Source organism: Chiloscyllium plagiosum, chromosome 37 (assembly GCF_004010195.1).
Source record: "Chiloscyllium plagiosum isolate BGI_BamShark_2017 chromosome 37, ASM401019v2, whole genome shotgun sequence".
In the NCBI taxonomy this organism is placed as follows: Eukaryota; Metazoa; Chordata; class Chondrichthyes; order Orectolobiformes; family Hemiscylliidae; genus Chiloscyllium; species Chiloscyllium plagiosum.
This window is the reverse complement of record NC_057746.1, coordinates 2,973,869-3,000,224: the sequence shown is the minus strand read 5'-3', so window position 1 is coordinate 3,000,224 and position 26,356 is coordinate 2,973,869. Positions and strand designations below refer to the sequence as shown.

The 26,356-nt window shown below is 43.2% G+C and overlaps 2 protein-coding genes and 1 pseudogene across 5 annotated transcripts in view; 1 reads left to right on the top strand and 2 right to left on the bottom strand.

The window, feature by feature from the left end:
* Window positions 1-26,356, bottom strand: part of LOC122541578 (zinc finger protein 271-like) — a 652,600-nt gene that overhangs the window by 360,090 nt on the left and 266,154 nt on the right. The gene's annotated exons all lie outside the window — the stretch shown is intronic.
* The window catches only part of LOC122541201, a 216,012-nt gene that overhangs the window by 170,615 nt on the left and 19,041 nt on the right, over window positions 1-26,356 (bottom strand).
* Window positions 10,222-26,356, top strand: part of LOC122541648 — a 22,701-nt pseudogene continuing 6,566 nt past the window's right edge.

Sequence of the window (26,356 nt, the reverse complement as noted above, 5' to 3'; positions counted from 1 at the left end):
CAGGCTGGGAATTCCAGGATTTTGACTCAGCAACAGTGAAGGAATGGCATCATATTTCCAGTCAGGATTGTCTGTGTCTGCTCATGTGTCTGCTGCTCTTGTTCTTCTCAATGTCAGAGTTGGTTAACTCAGTTGGCTGGATAACAGGTTTATAATGCTGAATGACACCAAGCAGTCTGGATCCCATTCCCATACTAGCTGAGGTTACCATTAAAGTCCGACTTTCTCAACCTTGCCTGTCTCCTGAGGTGTGGTGGCTCTCAGTTAAATCACCACCAGTGTAATATGAGGGAGCAACCTTATGATCCTCTGGGATAAAGGCAACTTTACCTTACTCTTCTGGGTTTGGAAGATGCTCTCAAAGGAGCCTTGGTGAATTTCTGCAGTGCATCCCGTCGATGGTACACATTTCCCGTCGATGGTCCCAAATTCAGCCTATCTGAAAGCATCTTCTCTCCAATTAAGTCCTTTGTGAAGTTATCATTGTAATGTAGCAAAGGTGGCATCCAGTTTGTGGACAGCCATCTCTCAGAAACAATGGTGTGACAGTGACCACACAATCTCTTTTTGTGAAGTTTATCGGGAGATCCTTTTATGGGCAGGGCATCAGTGATGACTAAGTGAAAGTGAGGACTGCAGATGCTGGAGATCAGAGTCAAGATTAGAGTGGTACTGGAAAGGCACAGCAGGTCAGGCAGCATCTGAGGAGTAGGAAAATTGACATTTTGGGCAAAAGCCCTTCATCAGGAATTCTAATCTTGACATCAGTGATTACTTCTTTGCTGTTTATCACATAGTGCTCTGGGATCTTTTACTTTCCATAAAAGACAGTTTTAGTTCAACTCTCTAAAAATTGACAGCAGTACTCCCTTAGTTCTCCACTGGATTAGGTCAAAAATCACACAACGCCAGGTTATAGTCCAATGGTTTTATTTGAAAACGCTAGCTTTTGGAGCACTGCTCTTCATCAAGCGTTAGTGAGAGAGGAAGATCTTAGACACAGAATTTATAAGGAAAAGATTAAAGCGTCATACAACTCATGCAAATGAAGTGAACACATAAAATGACTCTTAAATCTTTAATCAGTTAGAATGGAGTTCCAGATTTTGATTGATATGCAAATCCCAGAGTTTCTTTCAAGTCACTGCCCTGAGATAACCTATGGTGTTGTTAATATAAAGGAGGCAGCATCTCTGGTCAGACAATGTATTTTAGGCGTGAGGCCTTATTTGGACTCTGTGTCTTTTATTTCCAAAATAGGAGTTTATAAAATGCCATATTGACTGATTATCTAAGGCACAGTGGCTCAGTAGTTAACACTGCTGCCTCACAATGGCAGGGACCCGGGTTTGACTCCAGCCTCAGGAGTCTGTTTGGAGTTTGCACATTCTCCCTGTGTCTGTGTGGGTTTCCTCCGCAATCCAAAGATTTGCAGGTCAGAATTGACCATGCTAATGTTCAGGGATGTGTAGGTTAGGTGCATTAGTCAGAGATAAATGTAGAGTAATAGGTTATGGCAATGGGTCTGACTGGGTTACTCTTCGGAAGGCCGGTGTAGATTTGTTGGGCCAAATGGCCTGTTTCCACATTGTAGGGATTCTACTCTATTCTAAATTGTGTGTTTTTGAACAAAATGAAATATAACTGCAAACACAAATGCACTCCATCGATTTATACATATGTGAGAGAGGGGAGGTAGAGAGTGTGTGTGTTTAAGAGGGGAAGAGAGAGAGAGAGTGAGAGAATGAGTGTGTGTGTTTGAGAGTGTGAGGAAGTCTGTGAGAAAGTACGTGTGTGTGTGTGTGCGCGTGCACTTATGCGCCTGAGTGTATAGTGTGTCGGGGTCACTTATAGTGCAACATGAACCCAAGGTCCTGATTGAGGCTGCCCTCATGGGTACTGAACTTGGCTATCAGCCTCTGTTCAGTGACTCTGCGTTGTTGTGTACCCAGAAGTCTGCCTTGGAGGATGCTTACCCGAAGATCCTTGGAGGATGCTTACCCGAGGCCGAATGTCCACTGGATTGTCAGCTTAGAGCACAAGTCCCGAAGTGAGGCTTGAACCCACAACTTTCTGACTCAGAGTCAAGTGTATAGGCTAAGCCACAGCTGACAATAACTTGGAATATTTCTGTTGTATTCAGTTTCCAAAGTGATGAGTCCCAAGACAGTGTAAAGAATGTTGTCCCCCTTTAAAGTAACAGCCTGAAAGTTTGATTTGACTGAAAGTGGTAACTGGTTAGAGCTGCGGGTGTCAGGGTTGTCTTTGTGTCTGGGTTCCTGAAATGGTAAAATCCCTGGTATCAAGAGAAGGAAAACTGATGGACAAAAGTGGGTTGACTCGAGGAGTGAGAAACAACCAACAGATTAGATCGCCACACCTCAGGAAAGATATATTAGCCTTGGCGGGATCACACCATAAATTCACCCCAATGTTCCTGGGGCTAAACAAGTTAAATTATGAGAACAGTTTGCACAGATTGAACTCCCATACCCTTGAATGTAGAAATTTAAGGGGTAATCTAATTGAAGTATTTAAGATGATTATAAAATTGATAGCATAGTTAAAGAGAAATTATTCCTCTGGTGAGAGAGTCCAGAATAAGTTCTCCTCCAAACCACTCAGTATTCAGATTTGGAAATATATTGCTGTTCCTTCAGTGTCGCTGTGTGAAAATCCTGAACTTCCTCCCCAATTAGGTTGTGGGTCTACCTACAGTGAATGGACAGCAGCAGTTCAAGAAGGCACTCTCAAGGGCAACTAGAAATAGGCAACAAATGCTGATCTAGCCAGTAACACACACATTTCTTGAATGAATGAACAACATATATAGGAGATGGAATATTTAGCTGGCCAGGAGTGTGTTGATTTGAGTTCTGTTCAAGGAGAGGCCAAGTCCCTTGTATTGAGAATTGAAGGTATCGTGGGTGGTCAACAAATCTGTGGCAGTGTCTACAAATGTAGATAATTTCCTGGCCAGTTTAGTTTTGGCAGAGAGCAGACCAAGATAAATGAATTTCCCATCAAGATTTAATACCAGCACCAGGTCATTGATGAGATGAATAGTCATTGTCAAATAAAATGGGGCTATCACACAGTTTTGCTTGACACCAGTCTGGATTTTGAAGGTTTCTGTTTCTGATCTCCCACCCAAGACAGTTTACAATAATATTGTCATGAAGGAATTGCAAGATTGGGACGGCGTTTCTTGACTATTCACATTAATAGCACACATTCACAAAGCCCCGCAGTTTACAGAGTTAAATACCTTGGGTCACATCGATGAATGTAATGAAGAACTCCTGGTGTTGGTAGTTCCTCTGGAACGTCCAAATCCCAGTCAATGTTCTAAGTGATGTTTTGTATCACTCAATCCATGTGGGTGAATGATGCTGTTGGACAGAACATCAACTTGTTCAATCAGTGATGAACACCATGCAGCACCAACACATCGCAAAGCCCATTGTCCAAGAGGAAAAGATCAGCATTGCAGCCCAAAAACAATCCGAACAAAGACAAAAATTCCAGAAACAGCTCACAACAAATCTGTAAAATCTTCATACATCAGACTCAATTCTCAGAACAATGGGATCAATATAAATTCAATTGTAGTATACTGCTGAATGCAGATCATTGAAGTTGAGCATCGCCACCACCTGGATTGGCTCAGTGAACACAACCCTTAAATATATGGTCTCCTGAACAAAAACTATCAGTTTTCATTACTGGGCTCAACAATCCAAAGGTCACAGCTCAAAAAGGCAGCATTTCAACAGGTTAAGTCTGTTGCCAATTGACACATTCAGAAAATCAAAGGATATGTGGTGGGAAGAGAGAGTGTGAGAGATCCGACAATGTGCTGAACATTAGTTTTTTAGGTGCATTTATAGACCAAGGTCAAATGATAAATATCCTTCTTTCACAGGATCATGATTAACCTCTTTGCATTGATTGTCTTCTTGGCCAGAGTGAGAGTCACTTGTACCTGACGCTGCACTAAAAGGATGTTAAGTTTACACAGGAGCTTCTATACATATTGATGTCTTTTAGTGATATTTGGTGATCAGGTCAAAGGTTACACATTCTTGAAATGTTTGGACTGAGAGGTTTGAGATAGACCTTGCTGAAACAGACAGTGCTTTGGAATGACAGCTCCTCTTGTGTGAAGACTAGAGGATAAATGACACAGACAGCTCTCAGTGCGACAGAACCAGGTGACCTCACTCCAAGATTGTGTGAAGACATCGTTATATGGTGGAAGAGGAGGCAGAGTGAAGCAATCTTGACATACATCACTTGAGAAATTTGTTTTCCTTGTGAGTTTGTTCATGTTCCAGGAGCTAGCTATCTAATGCACTGCTAAAACTTGTACTTTTAAATAAACCTGTTGGACTATAACCTGGTGTTGTGTGATTTTTAACTTGCTCCACCCCAGTCTAACACTGGCACGTCCACATCATACCTTCTCTGTATTCTCTGGTGTAGTACAGTGCAACCCCTCTGTAAAACAGGAAAAGGAAACATTTCTTCCAACTCTGTCACCTTTGCTGAAAGAGCTGACTCCTCAGTTAGAGACTGCTACACAGTGAGTGCCGTCTGTTATTCTTCTATGTGGAGGATCAGACATTAGCCCTACCAGCACCTCACGAGAAGGCAGGTTTGATGGCCCATTTCTGGGATCACTATTTCTGCTTGAAAACATTAACGTTTTGTCAACTTTGATGGCAGAATGTTGCTCTAATTTATTGGTTGTGGGCAGTTTAGCTCAGCTTATTGCCTGTTATTGTAGATGTTTATCCTTCACATATCCCTGTGTCACAAGGAGAGAGAGAGGGGAAGATAGAGAATGATCGGAAGGGGGTCAAGGAAGAGTGATAGAGGCAAAGAAAAGGAAAGATAGATCAGAAGAAACATAGCAGGAGACCATTTGATATATCTAGCCTGCTCCACAACTCAATAACATCATGGTTGATGTGACTGTGGCCTTCCCTTCAGGAGGGATAGACAGTTGATAGAGCAAAGATGCAGTCAGTGTGATGGGTTCCAGTGTGTCTATTTTGATGCAAGAAGTATCAGGAATAAAGGTGATGAACTTACAGCATGGATCAATACTTGGAACTATGATGTTGTGGCCATTACGGAGACTTGGATATTACAGGGGCAGGAATGGTTGTTGGATGTTGCAGAGTTTCGATGTTTCAAAAGGAATGGGGGGGAACTAAAAGAGGTGGTGAAGTGACATTGCTAATCAGGTGTAGTATCACAGCTACAGAAAGGGAGGTCATTGAGGAGGGTTCGTCTACTGAGTCAGTATGGGTGGAAGTCAGAACCAGGAAAAGAGCAGTCACTTTATTGGGAATTTTCTGCAGACTCCGCAAGAGCAACAGAGACACGGAGGAGCAGATTGGGAGGCAGATTTTGGAAAGGTGCAGAAGTAGCAGGGTTGTTGTCATGGGTGATTTCAACTTCCCTAATATTGATTCTAATCTCCTTAGTTCAAACAGTTTGGATGGAGCAGTATTTGTTAAGTGTGTCCAGGAAGGATTCCTGACTCAATATGTGGATAGGTCAGCTAGAGGGGAGGCCATATTGGATTTGGTGCTTGGCAACGAACCAGGCCTAGTGTCAGATCTCTCGGTGGGAGAGCATTTTGGTGATAGTGGTCTCAACTCCGTGTCCCTTACTGTAGTCATGGAGAGGGAGAGGAGCAGAGGGTATGGCAAAGAATTTAATTGGGGGAGGGGGAATTACAATGCCATTAGGCAGGAACTGTGGAGCTTAAATTGGGAACAGATATTCTCAGGGAAATTCACAATAGAAATGCGGAGGTTGTTTAGGAAGCCCTTGCTGATAGTGCTGGACAGGTTTGTCTCACTGAGGCAAGGAAGGGATGATAGAGTGAAAGAACCTTTGGTGACAAGGGATGTGGAACATCTAGTCAAGAGGAAGAAGGAAGGTTGTTTCAGGTTGAGGAGGAAAGGATCACACAGGGCTCTAGAGAGTTACAAGGTAGCCAGGAAGGAACTGAAGCATGGACTTAGGAGAGATAGAAGTGGTCATGAAGAAAGCTTTAGCAGGTAGGATTAAGGAAAACCCTTAGGTTTCCACATACACTTATGTGAGGAACAAGAGGATGGCCAGAGTGAGGGGACGGTCGATCAGGGATAGTGGAGGGAACTTGTGCCTGGAGTCAGAGGAGGTAGGGGAAGTCCTTAATGAATACTTTGCTTCAGTATTCACCACTGAGAGAGACCTTGTTGTTTGTGAGGACAGCGTCAAACAGGCTGATATGCTAGAACAGGTTGATGTTAAGAAGAAGAATGTGCTGAAAATTTTTAAAAACATAAAGATAGACAAGTCCCCTGGGCCAAATGGGATATACCTAACATTAGTATGGGAAGTGAGGGAAAAAATTGCTGCACCTTTGGCGATAATCTTTGCATCCTCACTGGCCACTGGACTACTGTCAGATGAATGGAGGGTGGAAAATATTATTCCCTTGTTCAAGAAAGGGAATAGGGATAATCCTGGGAATAGGCGAAAGTGAGGACTGCAGATGCTAGAGATCAGAGTCAAGATTAGAGTGGTGCTGGAAAGGCACAGCAGGGCAGGCAGCATCTGAGGAGCAGGAAAATCGATGTTTCAGGCAAAAGCCCTTCATTAGGAATGAAGGGCTTTTGCCCAAAACGTCAGTTTTCCTGCTCCTCGGATGCTGCCTGACGTGCTGTGCTTTTCCAGCACCACTCTAATCTTGACTCTTAATCCTGAGAATTACAGACCAGTCAGTCTTACGTTTGTGGTGGGCAAATTATTGGGAGCATTCATATTACAGGGGCAGGAATAGCTGTTGCAGGGTTTGAGAGACAGGGTTTATGATTACTTGGAAAACCATAGTTTGATTAGTCTACATGGCTTTTTGAGGGGCAGGTCACATCTCACAAGCCTTACTGAATTCTTTGAGGATTTGACAAAATACATTGATAAAGATAGAGCAGTGGATGTGATGTACATAGATTTTAGCAAGGCGTTTGATAAGGTTCCCCATGATAGGGCCGTTCAGATACTAAGGAGGCATGGGATACAGGGAAATTTGGCTGTCTGGATACAGAACTGGCTGGCCCATAGAAGACAGAGGGTGGTATTAGATGGACAGTATATAGCCTGGAGCTTGGTGACCAGTAGTGTTCCACAGGGACCTCTGCTGTTTGTGATTTTTATAAATGACTTGAATGAGGAAGTGAAAGGATGGATTAGTAAGTTTGTTGATGACACGAAGGTTGATGGAGTGGTGGATAGTATAGAGGGCTGTTGTAGTTTGCAACAGGACAGTGACAGGATACAGAACTGGGCTGATAAGTGGCAGATGGAGTTCAATCTAGAAAAGTGTCAACTGATTCATTTTGGAAAGTTGAATTTGAATCAGAATACAGGGTTAAAGACAGGATTCTTGGCAGTGTGGAGGAACAGAAGGATCTTGGGGTCAATGTCTATAGATCTCTTGCCCGTAAGTGTTCAAAGTCTATAGATCTCTCAAAGTTGCCACCCAAGTTGATAGGGTTGTTAAGAAGACATATGGTACCACAGTGGGGTTGAGTCATGCAATTATGCTGCAGTTCTATAGAGCCTTGGTTATACTTGGAGTATTGTGTTCAGTTCTGGTCGCCTCATTATGGGAGGGATATGGTAGCTTTAGAGAGGCTGCTGAGGGGATCTACCAGGATACTGCCTGGACAGGAGGGCATGTTCTTATGAAGAAAAGTTGAGGGAGCTAAAGCTTTTCGCATTGGAGCGAAAATGGGCGACAGGCGACTTGATAGAGGTGTACAAGATGGTGAGAGCATAAATGGAGTGTATAGTCACCTTTTCCCAGCGCAGAAATGGCTATCACAAGGAGGCATAATTTTAAGGTGATTGGAGGAAGGTTTAGGGGACATTGTCAGAGGTCGGTTCTTTACACAAAGAGTGGTGGGTATATGGAATGCTCTGCCAGTGGTGGTAGTAGAGTCAGGTACATCAGGAACATTAAAACGACTTTTGCTTAGGCACATGGATGATAGTAAAATGAAGGGTATGCAGGTTATTTTGATCTTAGAGTAGGATAAAAGATTGGCACAACATTCAGGGCCGAGGGGCCTGTACTGTGCTGTACTGTTCTATGTTCATCTTCGGCCTGCCCCACATAATCATGGACTTCCTTGCAGATCAAATCTGTGTCTAATTCAGCCTTAAATAAATTCAATGACTGTGCCACCACTGATTTCTGGGGAAGAGAATTTCAAAGACCAGGAACCCGCTGAGAGAAGAAATTCCTCCTCATCTCAATTTTAAAACTTGACCTTTCTTCTAGATTCCCCCCTTCTCCAAGACTGGTGAAACATAGACATTTGGATCGAAGGTAGGAGACAGAGGATGGTGGTAGAGGGTTGCTTTTCAGACTGGAGGCCTGTGACCAGTCGTGTGCCACAAGGATCAGTGCTGGGTCTCATGCTTTTCATCATTTATATAAATTATTTGGTCATTGGTAGTATAGTTAGTAAGTTTGCAGATGACACCAAAATTGGTAGTGTAGTGGACAGCGAAGAAGGTTACTTCAGAATACAAGTGATCTTGATCAGATAGGCCAACGGGTTGTGGAGTGGAGATGGAGTTTAATTGAGATAAATGTGAGATGCTGCATTTTGGAAAGGCAAATCAGGGCAGGATTTATACACTGAAAAATGTGATGCTGGAAAAGCGCAGCAGGTCAGGCAGCATCCAAGGAGCAGGAGAATCGACGTTTTGGGCATAAGCCCTTCTTCAGGAAACGTCCCAAAACGTCGATTCTCCTGTTCCCTGGATGCTGCCTGACCTGCTGCGCTTTTCCAGCAACACATTTTTCAGCTCTGATCTCCAGCATCTGCAGTCCTCACTTTATCCCAGGATTTATACAGTTAATGGTAAGATTCTGGGGAGTGTTGCTGAACAAAGAGACCTTGGAGTGCAGATTCATAGTTCCTTGAAAGTGGAGCCGCCGGTAGATAGGATAGTGAAGAAGGCATTTGGTATGCTTTCCTTTATTGGCAGAGCACTGAGTAGAGGAATTGGGAGATCATGCTGAGGCTGTACAGGACATTGGTTAGGCGACTTTTGGAATATTGTGTGCAGATCTGGTCTCCTTCCTATAGTAAGGATGTTGTGAAACTTGAAAGGGTTCAGAATAGATTTACAAGGATGTTGCCAGGGTTGGAGGGTTTGAGCTATAGGGAGAGGTTGAACAGGCTGGGGCTGTTTTCCCTGGAAAGTCTGAGGCTTAGGCGTGACCTTTTAGAGGTTTATAAAATCATGAGGGGAATGGATAGAGTAAATAGACAATGTCTTTTCCTTGGGTCGGGGAGTCCAAAACTAGAGGACATAGAGTTTAAGGTGAGAGGGGAAAGATTTAAAAGGGACCTAAGGGGCAATGTTTTCACTCAGGGTGGAGCATGTTTGCACTGAGCTGCCAGAGAAAGTGATGGAGGCTGGTACAATTGCAACATTTAAAAGGCATCTGGATGGGTATATGAATAGGAAGGGTTTAGAGGGATATGGGCCAAGTGCTGGTAGGTGGGATAAGATTAATTTGGGATATCTGGTCGGCATGGATGCGTTGGACCGAAGAATCTTGTTTCCGTGCTGTACTTCTCCATGACTCCATGCCTATATGACAGGCAGGCTAATTGAAGTCAAACACATGCCAGGATACAGATTCCACACTGTTGTTGCCAGTTTGAAACTCTCAGAGGATGAAGAATATTATATCTCTCTCAAAGATTTACCAGGGGAACTGAGACAGTAGCTGCGATAAATGAGGTTTTATTCAGATGGGACAGTGACAAGTTTAAATCTCCTTCTGATCTGGTGCTCAAAGTCACCTCAATTTCCCCGGTCACATGCTGCTCTGGAAATATTTGTGATTTGGAGATGCCGGTGTTGGACTGGGGTGCACGAAGTTAAATATCACACAACACCAGGTTATAGTCCAACAGGTTTAATTGGAAGCACTAGCTTTCGGAGCAACGCTCCTTCATCAGGTGACTGACAATTACTTCGAAAGCTAGTGCTTCCAATTAAACCTGTTGGACTATAACCTGGTGTTGTGTGATTTTTAACAGAAATATTTGGATTGACTGTGAGAGACGTCAATCAGAGAGCCACCCACTCTGCACATTGTCTCCTCTTCCTCTTCCAGAGCTGGTTCACTTCCTATAGGGACTGAAAACCAAGTGAGGAGATGGTGAGTGAAGGAGCAGCTTTTATATAAATTGTATCCCATAATATCCACACCAATCTTCAGGCAGTCTGACTATCCTGTGGGTAATCAGGGGTGGAAATGTCCCTTATGCTGTGTGAGAGGATCCAGCTGAGAGAGCTGTTTACTCGGTGCTTTGTGCTGAACTGTTTGAATGGAGCTGTGTATTGGATATTGAGTGTTTACTGGAAACATTTCCCTCTGATTTCCAGGCTGAATTTTGTTGATGGTTCATTCCTGAATATGAATCATAGAATCCATAGAGTGTGGAGAGCGGCCATTCGGCCCATCGATTCAGTACTGACCCTCCGAAGAGCATTCCACCAGACCCAGCATCCCTGTAAACCCACATGAACTCTGGCTAATCCTCCTAAACTACACGTCCCTAGAAACTACAGGCAATTTAGTATGGGCAATCCACCTAATCTGTATATCTGTGAGCCGGTGAAATGAATAGTGTCTGAGGGTTCTTACTGATTTCCTGTTGAGTTCTGTGTGTGTGTTGGAAGCTGGGTATTATCCTGTCGACTGTCAATTGTTAATTCAATGCTAACCCTGGGGCAAGATCCTGAACTCCCCTTCTGGGCCTAACAATGCCTCCAGCCCAGGACCACCTGGAGAAATGTAATTAAGGATTGAAAGCAAATTAGTTTTACCTATATCCTGTTAATTTTGATTCGGAAAAGACTTGAGGAGTCAGCCCTTTTTGCAATGAAGAGAGATTTGGACGAAATCATGTTTCTTTTTCATGTTTTACAGAAGGATTGAACTGTACTGCACCAGAGAATACAGGGAGGATAGACACTGCAGATAGATGCTGACCATCACCCAGGGAACAACTGTGGGAAGACATCCAGTCCCTTCACAATATTGCTCAACACAGAGAAGGTTGGGCAGTGAAACTATCATCTGGAAATCGGTCAGGTCAGGGGAGCTCTGACATATCATCAGATCTGAAACTGGTCAGTGGTGTGGAGCCTTCTATCAGAACCAACCTTTCTGAAGGTTCGGCGATCAATCAGGGTGAGGCTGGGAAGAAGTGTGAGTGGCTCCAAGTGTGATGAGAGCTTCAATCATTCATCAAGCCTCATGAACCGCTGACTCGTTCTTGCAGGTGAGAAGTGGTTTTTTGAGTGTGAGGAGAGTTCCTAGCCTGGTAGTATCTCTTTACACATAAGGTGCATCTGTTTGACTATTAACATAGAAAAGACTGTTAACTACATGGAAGAGAAACATTTCAAGTGTGACATGTGTGACCGAGCTTTTGCAAGGTCCTCGATGCTTGTGAATCACCGACGCAGTCACACTGGGGAGAAGCCATTCAAATGCGAGGAGTGTAACAAGGGCTATGCACGATTATCGGGTCTGGTGATTCATCGGCGAGTTCATACTGGGAAAAAACCATTCACCTGTGTGGTGTGTGAGAAATCATTCTTACAGTCCTCAACCCTCCTCATGCACCAACGCATTCACACAGGAGAGAAACCATTCACATGCAAGATTTGCAATAAATCATTCTCACAGTCCTCAACACTTGTTGTACACCAACGCATTCACACTGGGGAGAAACCATTCACATGCGAGGTGTGTGACAAATCATTCTCATCATCATCAGAACTCCGTGTACACCAACGCATTCACACAGGAGAGAAACCATTCAGTTGTGAGTTGTGTGATAAATCATTCTTTAGGTCATCAGAACTCCGTGTCCATCAACGCATTCACACCGGGGAGAAACCATTCACCTGCGAAGTATGTGACAAATCATTCTCATCATCATCGCACCTTCGTGTCCATCAACGTATTCACACAGGGGAGAAACCATTCACCTGTAAAGTGTGTGACAAATCATTCTCATCATCATCAAACCTTCATGTGCACCAACGTATCCACACAGGGGAGAAACCATTCAAGTGTGAGATGTGTGACAAATCATTCTCTCAGTCAGGAGACCTCTGCACACATCATCTCATTCACACAGGGGAGAAACTGTTTAAATGTGAGATGTGTGAGAAATCATTCTCCAATTCATCGAGACTCCTGCGCCATCAGATGATTCACACGGGAGAAAAGCCTTTCAGGTGTGAGATGTGTGGCAAATTATTTTCACAGTTAGGAGACCTCCACAGTCACCAACGCATTCACACAGGGGAGAAACCATACACGTGTGATGTGTGCATTAAATCATTCTCGCATTCATCAACCCTCCGCAGACACCAACGTATTCACTCAGTGGATAAACCGTTTGCTTGTGAGGTTTGTGATAAATCATTCTCAAAGTCATTGAGACTTCTGCTTCATCAGAGGACCCACAAAGGGAAGAAACTATTTCCATGTGAAGTGTGTCATAAATTATTCGCAAATTCATCGAATCTCCGCAGACACAAAAGCATCCACACAGGAGAGAAACCATTCACATGTGAGATATGTGACAAATCGTTCTCAAAGTCATGGAACCTCCTGCTCCATCAGAGGATCCACACAGGGGAGTAACCTTTCAACTGTGAGGTTTAACATTTTGTGCTGATTTCACTGATTTCATCTGGAACACTATCGGATTGACACAGGAGAGAAATTTTTCAGGTGTGATGTTTGTGACTATTTTTGTTTAGTCAGCATATCTCCTCGTCCATCAATGCTTTCACTAGGGAGACACCCTATCAGAGTCAGTTCACACAGTTGTTGGATCTCTTGGAACATCAGCAAACATACCAGAGCAACCGTGCCTGTGCCAGGATTGTTTCATATCCTTTTCTTCTCACTACAGACTAACATCTGCAACCGGCTTTGTAGCTGGGTCACCTGCACTGAGGACTGTCTGTGTTATTTACCATCCAGTGCTCAGACAGAAGAGCTGACATTCCAAAGCACTGTCTGTCTCAGCAGGGTCTGTCTCTAACCTCTCCCACCATCAGGCCAATCGTTTCAAGTAGGTCAATCTCACCTTTTGACCAGATCACCAAACATCAGCAAAAGAAGACACAAGCAGAGGGTCAGTTCAGCTATAATGTTTGTAATGAGCTCACTGTGCAGGATGTTCAGTGGGACTGGGACACAGAACAAGAAGCAGCTTTCACTCCCATCAAACAACTAGTGATGACATCACCAGTGCTGAGGGATTATGATGTAACAATGGAGTGACCCTGCAGTGTGATGTCAGTGAAACAGGACTTGGAGTAACCCCCAGGCAGTGAGGACAACCCGCTGTGTTTGTATCCAGAGCGCAAGCACAAATTGAACAACACTACACAGATTGAGAAAGAGAGCCTGCCTACTGATTTTGCTTGTGAGCTTTTTAACCAATAGTTGTTTGGAAGAGGGAAAGTGTTGCTGGAATCTGACCACATGCCAATTCAAAGCATCTTTCGAAAACCATTACTGAGTTCTCCAAAGCATTTGCAGAGTATGTTACTGTTATGACCAGAGTGCACCTACCTCTCTTTTTAGTCCCGCTACTCCACAGGCACAACATAAAGGTAACTGTTTTACCCTGTTCCCAATATGGCCAATCTTATGCTGAGTCAATATTAGACTTAGAATAAAAAGATACACCAACCTATTTGCTTTAATCGGAACAACGTTATTGACTTATTATGAAAGAACTTATTCATTGAAGATGTAGTAGTGGTTAACACACAGTTTGCAATCTGAAAATATAAATATTACCCCACCATCACCACACACACACACATACACATATATATCAGGTAAAGAAGAAAATAATGATTCTTTTGTAGAAATTTATATTGGAGAAAAGCACTCTTGGTGAATACAGGTTATTTCTTGAAGGAAAAAGAAACAAGGTGTGGAATGTGCAGCTAGCTATCAACCTGGTGTTCTGGCATCCATAGACAGGTCATTATCTCTGGATCTTGGCAGATGCACCTTGCCTAAGAAACACAGCATTGGTACGTTTGTAATACCAAACTGCACCAAAACAGTTTGGCATTTCAGTTTTTAAATGTTTCCACAAAAGCAAAAGGGTTGTGAATTATATATATTGGTGATTCCCTGTAGCAAATGTGGACGTATCTTCAAAATATAATCTTAAGGTTTCTTTGTCCCTGTGGATGATCTATTTTAGTGTCAATGAACTTTTCAGAAAAGTATCCATTGACTTCTCTACGTCTGGCTCATCTTCTTGTAACAGGACTGCATCTAGTCCCAAGTCACAGCATCAATTACTACCTTCAAGGGTTTAATGAAATTACGGGCCGCAACAATGGTCCATTTATTAAAATGACTTTCAACTCCTTGAAAGCTGTTTGATAATCATCTAAACAAAAACAGAAATTTCTGGAAAAGTTCAGCAGGTCTGGCAGCATCTGTGGAGAGAAATCAGAGTTAAAGTTTCAGGTTGAGTGACCCTTCCTCAGAACTTGTTGTTTCTGATTTAGAGCATCTGCAATTCTTTCAGTTTTGACAATCTCCTGACCTCGTTACTCTAATTTTCTTTCGTAAATCTGTCAGTGGAGCATAAACTTAAGATTGAAACCACCTATCCCTGAAAATCTTCCTAATTTCAGCTTTAGTTTTAGGGCCAGGGAACTCAACCAAAGTCTGTACTTCTGTTGTTCTCGGCAGCAGTTGTCCTTGCCCTATTGTAGGTTCTAAATGCTTTACCTGCACATTTGCAGACTTTGGCATCAAACCAGTTGATTATAATTTTCTAAAAGAACTTTTGATTGTTCCAAGTGGTTCTTCCATTATTCCTCACATACCAGTACATACACAGTGAGGAACACTGGCTATCACTTGGTGCATGAGTCTCTGGAGAGTGGCTCGGTTATCCTTTTACCCGAATCACATCACTCAGCACTGGAAAAGACTGTCCAATGTGACAAAGTTTGAAATCTCTTTTAGTTATGGTATCCCTTTAACAAATCTATTTTAGTAAGAAATCTAGTACTGTAGTCCCTAATGATACAGCTTTCTGACCAAGGAATTGAGTAGGCGTCTGGCTTTGTTACTGCATTAACCATTCTGTAGTATGCAAAATCTAGATTGAGCCATCAATCTTAAGCACTAACATGACTGGGGAATTCCAGCTAGGTTCACTTCAGTGGTTTTCCAACATGGATTGGATTTCTCCTTTCATGTGGGCCTTGCTTTACTCAACCTAAATGATAAGAATGTTATTTTATTCTGATGAGTCACCAAATTTGAAATGTTAGTTCAGATTTCTCCCCATAGATGCTGTCAGACCTGCAGAGTTTCACCAGCAATTCCTGTTTTTGTTTCACATCTTCAGCATTTGCAGTTCTTTATTTCAGGTCACTTTGTTGGTCTGCCTATGAATATGAGGGCATGATGTCTATCCTCTCTAACAGTTCAGTATTAACTAACCAGATAGTAACTTCAACATATTGATGTGACACACCCTATTCTTCTGGTGATCTAGGGTGTCAGTTCAAAAAATTGCTTTAGCAATCCTTTTGACTACCACAGAGGGATTTCTGAACAACACTTTAATTGGACAATGCTTGATAGCTGTTGGGGAAGCTCCTATATTTAATCATTAAGGAGGCTGTCGCCGAACACTTGGATAATTGTAAAGAGTCAGCATGGTTTTGTGGAAGAGAAATCATGTTTAACCAACTTATTGATGTTTTCTGGAGGAGTAATGTACTTTGGACAAGGGGAAGTCTGTTGAAGTACTATACTTGGATTTCCTGATGGCAATTGATAAGGTGCTACAGGAAGTTGGGACAATTCTGGATGTCTCGATGTCTAATGTTTTGCTTAAATGTAAGTTTTATATTAAAGTAAACTTTATAAAGTTTCTAATTGTATGGACTTTAGATTTTCATCACACAAGGCAATGTATTAGACTAATAATGTGACCACTTCATTCTTTTACATCGCTGTTTCAGTTTGTTGAGGCTGGCGCTTTGTGGTATGCTGTATTAGCTTTAGTTTTTAAATAGTTTTGAAGTGACAAACAACTTTTTACATTGTGCCTTTTGCGTTTTTTTTAAAGACTACTATAAACTCTTTCCAAGCATTCAAACACAGCAGAAACCAACTTGAATGAACAGATGGCTGTAAGAGAAACTGAACGGTTAGTCATAAGTGACCGACTTAGTGGAAGCTCCGACAACTAGGTGAGAATTGAGACATGAGCTTGGACATTGAATCCTGACTACAAATGGTTGCCTTTTATTAAACCGAAACACATAGAACATTTCAATCAATCCTCTAAACAAATAGTCATAAAGTAACAATAAACAGACCAGAGTGAAGAGGTGACATTAGTGAATGTCCATCATCCTTAACAGCCAATTAGAGATTGATCATGCATCTCATAAGCCAATTAGCAATAAACCCTACCTAGCCGAGGTCATTCCGAATAATGATATAATTGATCTTGTTGAAGGATGTGACTTAGAAAGAGTTAAGAGTTTTGGTGATGAAAGTACACGTCAAGTTTGAAAATGAAGTTATTCTGCTATCCATGTGGAACAGAAGACCCTCAATGTGTTGTGTACAGAGACCAAGGACCGAATAACAACCTGTTCCCTAAACTGAACTGGGAAATAAGAGTTACAGTGTGCCTCTAAAATCAATGCCCTGCCTTAATAGGTATTGTTTATAATCTAAGTAAAGGTCACTGAGTTCTTGCACCAGACTGTTTCCTGTTGCTTAATAGTTAAAGTGTCAAATGAACCAAGTGATATTGGAATTTGAGTGTAGATTTTGACCCAGAGATCTTACACCAGCTTTCCACAATCTTCAAACTCAAGTCTTCAAAATTGATTAAAAATGAAGCCAATATACAAATGGGGACAAATTTTTTTGTTGCTTTGACCATCTTAGGAGCAATGCTACATAAAACCAAGAACTCTCTTTTCTTGATCACAATCCAATTCACTCCAAATTAATTGCCATTTTGACTGGACCTCTCATAACTGAGATATCTCACATCTCTCCAAAGGCAATGGGGGTTGCAGTTGTTGTAATGTAGCAAACACAACTACACACAACCAGCTCCCACAAAGATCACATGGACAATGACCAGATAATTGGTGTTCTGTTGTGTTGTCTGGGACAACTCCATTGCCCTTGCAAAAATTACAAAGGATCTTTTAAGTCCACTTGAGAACATGTTGGTCCTTGGGTTCTAGTTTAGCCAATACCTCCACTGCATCTGAGTAACACACAATAACACACCCTCAAACACATGTTCTAGTTTCACATGTACATCAGGTGTCTACTTGTTAGGGTGGGGAAAAGATTAATGTTGATGAGACTTATGTAGTTCTGGTGCAAAATTATGACTCTTTATTGAAATATTTATACTTGGTACAGTTACTTGATTAGATTGCTCAGGAATCCGTCCAGACTTGTGCTCCAGAACTACTCACACTGTGTTATCCCACAATGCTTTAATTGTCAGGAATTCAGACATCACACCCATATTTGGGGAAGGAGAGGGAGCTGATGGTCAGCTGATTAGGGACAAGGTCTCTGAGGCAGCCCACAGAGAGAGGCAGGATGTTGAAGAATTGTTTCAACTACTGGCTACATGTGGGGATGGATCACAGTATACCCAAGAAAAAGAGAATGGCCACAATCGTTCTAGTATACTGCACGCTGAAAAAGAAAGTCCAGTCTGGGACAGCCCAGGTTAGGAACAAGAAAAGATTAATGGAATGGGACATCTCAGTAGAGGTAAATGGATCAGGAAATCCTGAGGATGGTGAATGGACCAGAGGTGAACGGAATGGCTTGTCCGAGGACAAGAGTCAGACAAGGTAAATGTGAAGCCTCAGAAACTGGAACTGAGCAGCTGAAGCTCCACATAAGGTGGCCATTCGACAGGGCAGGACAGATATTAGGTCATGGGGCATCTACGCAGACAATAAGACATCTTTGCCTCCAAACATTCAATTATCTCAGTGAATCTCTCCAACCACCCAGTCACTGTCCTCTCACATTCCCTCCCGTGCCCCTCTCCACCATGCGTTTGCAGATCCCATCCTCACACCATCATCTCTGTCCCAGATGCTGTGGATCTTGCTCTTCCGATCTGTTGTCAAGCACATCCCCCACTGATGCTGCCAGTATGAAACTCTCTGAGGATGAAGAATGTTATTCCCACACTAGAAATCTCTGCCAAACATGTACCGGGGAACTGAGACAGCAGCTGCAATAAGTGAGGTTTTATTCAGATGGGACAATGACAATGTAAATCCCCACCTGATCTGCTGCTCAAAGTCACCTCCATTTCCCTGGTCACTTTCCCAAGTTTCAGGAAACTCAAGTTGCTCCAGAAATATTTGGATTGACTGTGAGAGACGTCAATCAGAGAGCCCACCCACTCTGCACATTGTCTCCTCTTCCTCTTCCAGAGCTGGTTCACTTCCTATAGGGACTGAAAACCAAGTGAAGAAATGGTGAGTGAAGGAGCAGCTTTTATACAAATTGTATCCGATAATATCCACACCAATCTTCAGGCAGTCTGACTATTCAGTGGGAAGTCAGGGGTGGAAATGTCCCTTATGCTGTGTGAGAAGATCGAGCTGAGAGAGCTGTTTATTCGGTGCTTTGTGCTGAACTGTGTGACTGGAGCTGTGTGTTGGATATTGAGTGTGTTTATTGGAAGCATTTCGGTCTGATTTCCAGGCTGAGTTTTGCTGTTGCCTCATTTCCGAACGTGAGAAGGTGAGATGTGATTATCTGGAAGGTGCAGAGGGTCTGAGGATTCTTACTGAATTCCTGTTGTTGTGTTCTGTGTGTTGCGAGCTGCTTTTTATCCTGTGAACTGTCATTTACACAGTTCTTCTGAGGAAATGTACACTTTTGGAGAGATCATACGCAGGAGAGAGCTACCACCTTGGAAGGGTAAAAATGAGGGTGTGCTGCCTCGTTTAGTGGGCTGTACAGATGAATAAGTATCAGACATTTGGTGTCTCCAGTATGTCCCATCATTCATTTAGATCATGGTACCTTTGTGATCAAACTCCATATTCCTGGCTTTCCTCCATGTCCCATCAAAACTTTAGTGAACAGAAAGCTGTCAGTCTCAGATTGAAAGTCGTTAATTGATGTTCCATTGAAGATGGTTTGTGGATGTGAATTTCAATTTCCTTCTACCCTTTGTGTCTCATACAATTTCCTGATTTCACTCCTGAAGGTTTTTGCTGCAAGTTTGCAATGATGCCACTGTTCCCCAACCAATGAAAGTAGTTTATCTCTTTCTTCCCCATTATACCTTAAAAACTTTAATTATATCAGCTTCTGAAGTGTTGAGAAATATAATTTCTGTTAATCTTTTCTCGTAATTTTGTCTTGCTGACAAGGGAGCATTCCAGCAAATCCATACAGCAGTCCCTCCAAAAACAATATATCTTATTCTGACACTATGTCAGGATTGTCTCAATCATGATGATTTTCCTCATTATTAAACTTTGTAGTGATCATTTACGATCGTTTACTTGGCCACTTTAAAGGGCAGTTCAGAGTCAGCCATGTTGTGTGGGACTGGAGTCACATGTGGACCACATCAGGCAGTTGTAGGAGGTTCCCTTTACTGAGGATAATATTTCAGGTTAAGAACAAGATTTTCATGTTTCTCTTATGATTTTGTTCCACAGATTCCAAACTGTATTAAATTTGCCTTCACAACATGGAGCCGTTAAGGTGAAGTGCAGAGACATCTTAAGGGGAAGGTTGTGTTACGACAGAATGAGCAAATGTGCAACAATAATTGTTTCCTTCAGTTCCAAAAGTAGTCAAAATATGTATAAATGTACACAAATCCCAATGAGACCATTAAAACCCAATTTTCTAGACTGAATAGCATTCAGGGTAGTCCAAGTTGGAGGATGGGGAAAAATATCGATGTAAGAACCCCTCCTTTTGTGAGGTATTTTCTGTGTTGGAGCTGATTTTATTGAATTCGAGGAACAGTAATTACTATTTTATATGCTGTAGCATTGTTTTGGAACTTTGGGAGGAAAAAAGATTAAAAGGAGGAGGAAGGAAGAGGAAGCAGATACCATGTGGGAAGTGAAACAAATGGAGAAGTAAACCTGCACAGCTGTCTTTCCCAGCAGTGAACCTGCATAGCTGTTTCACCCAGCAGTGAACTTGTACAGCTCACTGCTTCAGCTGTTTGTATTCAAGTATCTCTGGACATGAAGTTTGTCAAGAAAAATAAACAAACAGTGAAATTCACAGCTGGTGACATCTTGCAAAATGTCCAGATTACAGAGGAGGAAGTGCTGGATGTCTTGAAACGATTAAAGGTGGATAAATCCCCAGGACCTGATCAAGTGTACCTGAGAACTCTGTCGGAAGCTAGAGAAGTGATTGCTGGGCCTCTTGCTGAGATATTTGTATCATCGATACTCACAGGTAAAGTGCCGGAAAACTGGAGGTTGGCAAAAGTAGTGCCACTGTTTAAGAAGGGTGGTAAGAACAAGCCAGGGAACTATAGACCAGTGAGCCTGACCTTGGTGGTGGGCAAGTTGTTGGAGGGAATCCTGAGGGACAGGATGTACAAGTATTTAGAAAGACAAGGACTGATTCGGGATAGTCAACATGGCTTTGTGCGTGGGAAATCATGTCTCACAAACTTGATTGAGTTTTTTGACGAAGTAACAAAGAAGATTGATGAGGGCAGAGCAGTAGATGTGATCTATATGGACTTCAGTAAGGTGTTCGACAAGGTTCCCCAAGGGAGACTGATTAGCAAGGTTAGATCTCATGGAATACAGGGAGAACTAGCCATTTGCAGCAGAGAGCGGCGGGAGCAGGGTGGAAGTGAAGTCGGAGCGCAGAGCTGGTTGGGAAGGTAAGTGATTGTTATTTGAGTGGAGAAGGAACCCGAGACACTACATGTGTAGTGTCTCCCACCCTCCCTCCTCCTCTAACCTAAAAAATAAAGGACTCAGTCGGCTGAACAGGTAAGCTACTTCGTGTTCTTGTTTTGGAGACTAAGTGTAGAGTTGTGGCAGCGCAGGCAGTTGTTCCTCCTGCAGGATGTTTGAGGTAGGGGTGACCACCGAGCTCCTGCCGACTTCATCTGCAGGAAGTACGGCCAGCTCAAGCTCCTCACAGACCGCGTTAGGGAACTGGAGCTGGAGTTGGATGAACTGAGGATTATTCGAGAGGCTGATAGATAGAAGCTACAGGGACACAGTTACGCCAGAGAACAGAGGTAGCTGGGTAACAGTTAGAGGTGGGAAGGGGAGAAAGCAGGCAGTGGAGGGATCCCATGTGGTCGTTCCCCTCAACAATAAGTATACCGCTTTGGATAATGTTGGGGGGACGGCCTAGCAGGGGGAAGCTGCAGTGACCGCGTCTCTGGCACGAGGTCCGGCTCTGAGGCTCAGAAGGGAAAGGGGGAGAGGAGGAGAGTGCTAGTTATAGGAGACTCTATAGTTAGAGGGACAGACAGGCGGTTCTGTGGACATGGGCGAGGCTCTCGGATAGTTTGTTGCCTCCCGGGTGCCAGGGTCCGAGACGTCTCGGACCGTGTCTTCAGAATCCTTAAGGGGGAGGGTGTGCAGCCAGAAGTCGTGGTGCACATTGGCACCAACAACATAGGTAGGAAGAGGGGTGGGGGTTAGGCTGGAAGCTAAAAGCTAGGACAGACAGAGTCGTCATCTCTGGGTTGTAGCCGGTGCCACGTGACAGTGAGGCAAAGAATAGGGAGACAGTGCAGTTGAACACGTGGCTGCAAGGATGGTGTAGGAGGGAGGGCTTCAGGTATTTGGACAATTGGACTGCATTCTGGGGAAGGTGGGACCTGTACAAACAGGACGGATTGCACCTGAACCAGAAGGGCACCAATGGATAGTGAAGAAGGCGTTTGGTATGCTTTCCTTTATTGGTCAGAGTATTGAGGACAGGAATTGGGAGGTCATGTTGTGGCATGTACAGGACATTGGTTAGGCCACTGTTGGAATATTGTGTGCCATTCTGGTCTCCTTCCTATCGGAAAGATGTTGTGAAACTTGAAAGGGTTCAGAAAAGATTTACAAGGATGTTGCCAGGGTTGGAGGATCTGAGCTACAGGGAGAGGCTGAACAGGCTGGGGCTGTTTTCCCTGGAGCGTCGGAGGCTGAGGGGCGACCTTATAGAGTTTTAAAAAATTATGAGGGGCATGGATAGGATAAATTGGCAAAGTATTTTCCCTGGGGTCAGGGAGTCCAGAACTAGAGGGCATAGGTTTAGGGTGAGAGGGGAAAGATATAAAAGAGACCGAAGGGGCAACTTTTTCACGCAGAGGGTGGTACGTGTATGGAATGAGCTGCCAGAGGATGTGGTGGAGGCTGGTACAATTGCAACATTTAAGAGGCATTTGGATGGGTATATGAATAGGAAGGGTTTGGAGGGATATGGGCTGGGTGCTGGCAGGTGGGACTAGATTGGGTTGGGATATCTGGTCGGCATGGACGGGTTGGACCGAAGGGTCTGTTTCCATGCTGTATATCTCTATGACTCTATAAACCTGTGTGGGGGAACTCACAGTAGGGGAGCAGCTAAATGGCTAGTTTTAAAGTATAAACTTTCAGTTTATTTTGTAAATCAACAAGTGAGGAGAGTGGGTTCTTTTTTGATTGTGTTTTTATTGAGATCTGTTTCTTGATTAAAGTTTAAAAATATAAAACATAGCTATTAAGTTAACATCGAGTAGTGTTTTTAGAGTAGTAACACTGGGTTATTTTCTGGGTCTTTAGATTGTTAAGGTGCAAAGATGGCCTTTAGTAGAGTGACATGTTCTCCTGCCAGATGTTGGAGATTAGCGAGAATTTCTATGTTACTGATGATTATATCTGCAGGAAATGTGTTTGGTTGCAAATTCTATTGGATCACATGGATCGATTGGAGTGTCAGTTAGAGGCAGTGAAGAATTTACAGGGGCTGGGGGATGACAGTTGCAAGAAGAGAGAAACAAATGCATGTACATTAAGATAGATGGACTACCTCCAGGAATGGTAGGAGGGATAGGCAGGTAGCACGGGAGACACTTGTGGCTGTCCCCATCTCAAACAAATATGTTGTTCTGGAAAATGTAAGGGACAATGCACGCTTAAGGAAATGTAGCACTGACAGCCAGGTTCCTAGTACTGAGACTGGCTCTCCTGTAAGTAGAAGTATGTCAGATTCCAAGTGATCGATTGTGATAGGAGACTGCCCAGTCAGAAGTACAGAATGACAATGGTTGACAATGGATCAGGATATCTTGGAGCAAGTGTAGGATATTCTCAAAGGGGAAAGGGACTAGCAGGAGGTTGTACACATTGGAACTAATTTCATTGGAAGAGAGAAGGATGAAATTCTGATGCGAGAATATAGGAAGTTGGGATGGAATTTAAAAAGTAGGTCCTAGAGGGTAGTAATATCTGGATTACTCTCGGTGCCACGAGCTAATGAGGGCAGGAACAGGAGGATACAGCAGATGAATGCGTAGCTGAGGAGTTGGTGCAGGGGAGAAGGATGCACATTTTTAGATCATCAGAATCTTTTCTGGGGTAGAACTGACCTGTGTAAGAAGGATGGATTGCACCTGAATGGAAGGGGACTGATATGCTGGCGGGGAGATTTGCTAGAGCTGCTTGGGAGGATTTAAACAATGGGTGGGTGGGATCCAAGGAGAATGAGAAAAAGAGATCAGTCTGAGACTTGTGCAGTTAGGAAAGTGAGTCAGTCAAACAGTAGGGGCAGGCAGGAACAGAGAATGAGTTAGGACTGATGCATTAAACTGCATTTACTTCAATGCAAGAGGCCTAATAGGTAAGGCAGATGTACTCGGAGCATGGTTGATGACATGGAACTGGGAAATCAGTGATTAAGGAGATATGACTCAGGGGTGGACAGGACTGGCAGCTTAATGTTACAGGATATAGATACTATAGGAAGGATAGAAAGGGGAGGCAAGAGAGGAGGGAGAATGGAATTTTTGATTGGGGATTACATTATGGCTGTACTTATGGAGGATATTCCTGGAATATGTCCACGAAAGTTATTTGGATAGAACTGAGAAATAAGAAAGGGATGATCACTTTATTGGGATTGTACCACAGAACCCCCCAATAGTGAGAGGGAAATTGAGAAGCAAACTTGTAAGGAGATTTCAGTTATATGTAAGAATAATCGGGTGGTCGTGGTAGGGGATTTTAACTTTCCAAACATGGACTGGGACTGCCATAGTGCTAAGGGCTTGGATGGAGAGAAATTTATTAAGTGTGTACAAGAAAAGTTTCCAATTCAGTATGTGGATGTGCCTACTAGAGTAGGTGCAAAACCTGACCTGCTCTTGGGAAATAAGGCAGGGCAGGTGACTGAGGTGTCAGTGGGGAAGCAATTTGGGGCCAGTGATCATAATTCTATTAGTTTTAAAATAGTGATGGAAAAGGACAGAATGAATCTAAAAGTTAAAATTCTAAATTGGAGAAAGGCTGATTTTGATGCTATGAGGGAAGAACTTTCAAAAGTTGATTGGGGGCAGATATAAAGGGATGGCTGAAAAATTCGAGGAGAAAGTGAGGTCTGCAGACGCTGGAGATCAAAGCTGAAACTTTATTGCTGGAACAGCACAGCAGGTCAGGCAGTATCTAGGGAACAGAAGATTCGATGTTTCGGGCACATGCCCTTCTTCAGGAATGAGCAGAGATGGCTGAAAAATGTAAAGCCTTCAAAAATGAGATAATGAGACTCCAGAGATGGTATGTTCCTGTTAGGGTGAAGGGCAAGGCGAGTACGTGTACAGAATGCTGGATGACTAGAGAAATTGTGGTTTTGGTCAAGAAAAAGAAGAAATCATATTGTCAATTGAGACCAAGGAATTGAGTGAATCCTGAGAAGAGTAAAAGGCAGTGGGAGTATACTTAAGAGGGAAATCAGGAGAGCAAAAAAGGGACAAGAGATAGTATTGGTGAATAGGGTTAAGGAGAATCCAAAGGAATTTTATAAATACATTGAGGATGAAAGAGTAACAGAGGAGAGAATAGGACCCCTCAAAGATCAGCAAGGCAGCTTATAACTGGAGCTACAGGAGATGGGGGAGATACCAAACAAGTATTTTGCATCAATGTTTACTGTGGAGAAGGACATGGAAGATATAGGATGAGGCAAGATATAGGATGTGGGGAAATAAACAGCCACATCTTGAAAAATGTCCATATTACAGAGGAGGTGGTACTGGACGACTTAAAACGCATAAAAATGGATAAATCCCCAGGACCTGATCAGGTGTACCCTAGAACTCTGTGGGAATCAAAGGAAGTGATTACTGGGCCCCTTGCTGAGATTTTTATATTATCAATAGCCACAGGTGAGGTGCTGGAAGACTGGAGGGTGGCTAACGTGGTGCCACTATTTAAAACAGGTGGTAAGGAAAATGCAGGGAACTATAGACAGGTGAGCCTGACCTCAGTGCTGGGCAAGTTGCCTTCTAGTTCTGGACTCCCTGACCCCAGGGAAAAGACTTTGCCTATTTACCCTATCCATGCCCCTCATAATTTTGTAAACCTCTATAAGGTCACCTCTCAGCCTCCGACGCTCCAGGGAAAACAGCCCCAGCCTGTTCAGCCTCTCCCTGCAGCTCAAATCCTCCAACCCTGGCAACATTCTTGTAAATCTTTTCTGAATCCTTTCAAGTTTCACAATATCTTTCCAATAGGAAGGAGACCAGAATTGCATGCAATATTCCAACAGTGGTCTAACCAATGTCCTGTACGGCCACAACATGACCTCCCAACTCCTGTCCTCAATACTCTGACAAATAAAAGAAAGCATACCAAACATCTTCTTCACTATTCTACCTACCTGTGACTCCACTTTCAAGGAGCTATGAACCTGCACTCCAAGGTCTCTTTGTTCAGCAACACTCCCTCAGACCTTACCATTAAGTGCATAAGTCCTGCTAAGATTAGCTTTCCCAAAATGTAGCACCTTGCATTTATCTGAATTAAAGTCCATCTGCCACTTCTCAGCCCATTGGCCCATCTCATCGAGTCATAGAAATGTACAGCACGGAAACAGACCCTTCGGTCCAACCCGTCCATGCCGACCAGATATCCCAACCCAATCTAGTCCCACCTGCCAACACCCGGCCCATATCCCTCCAAACCCTTC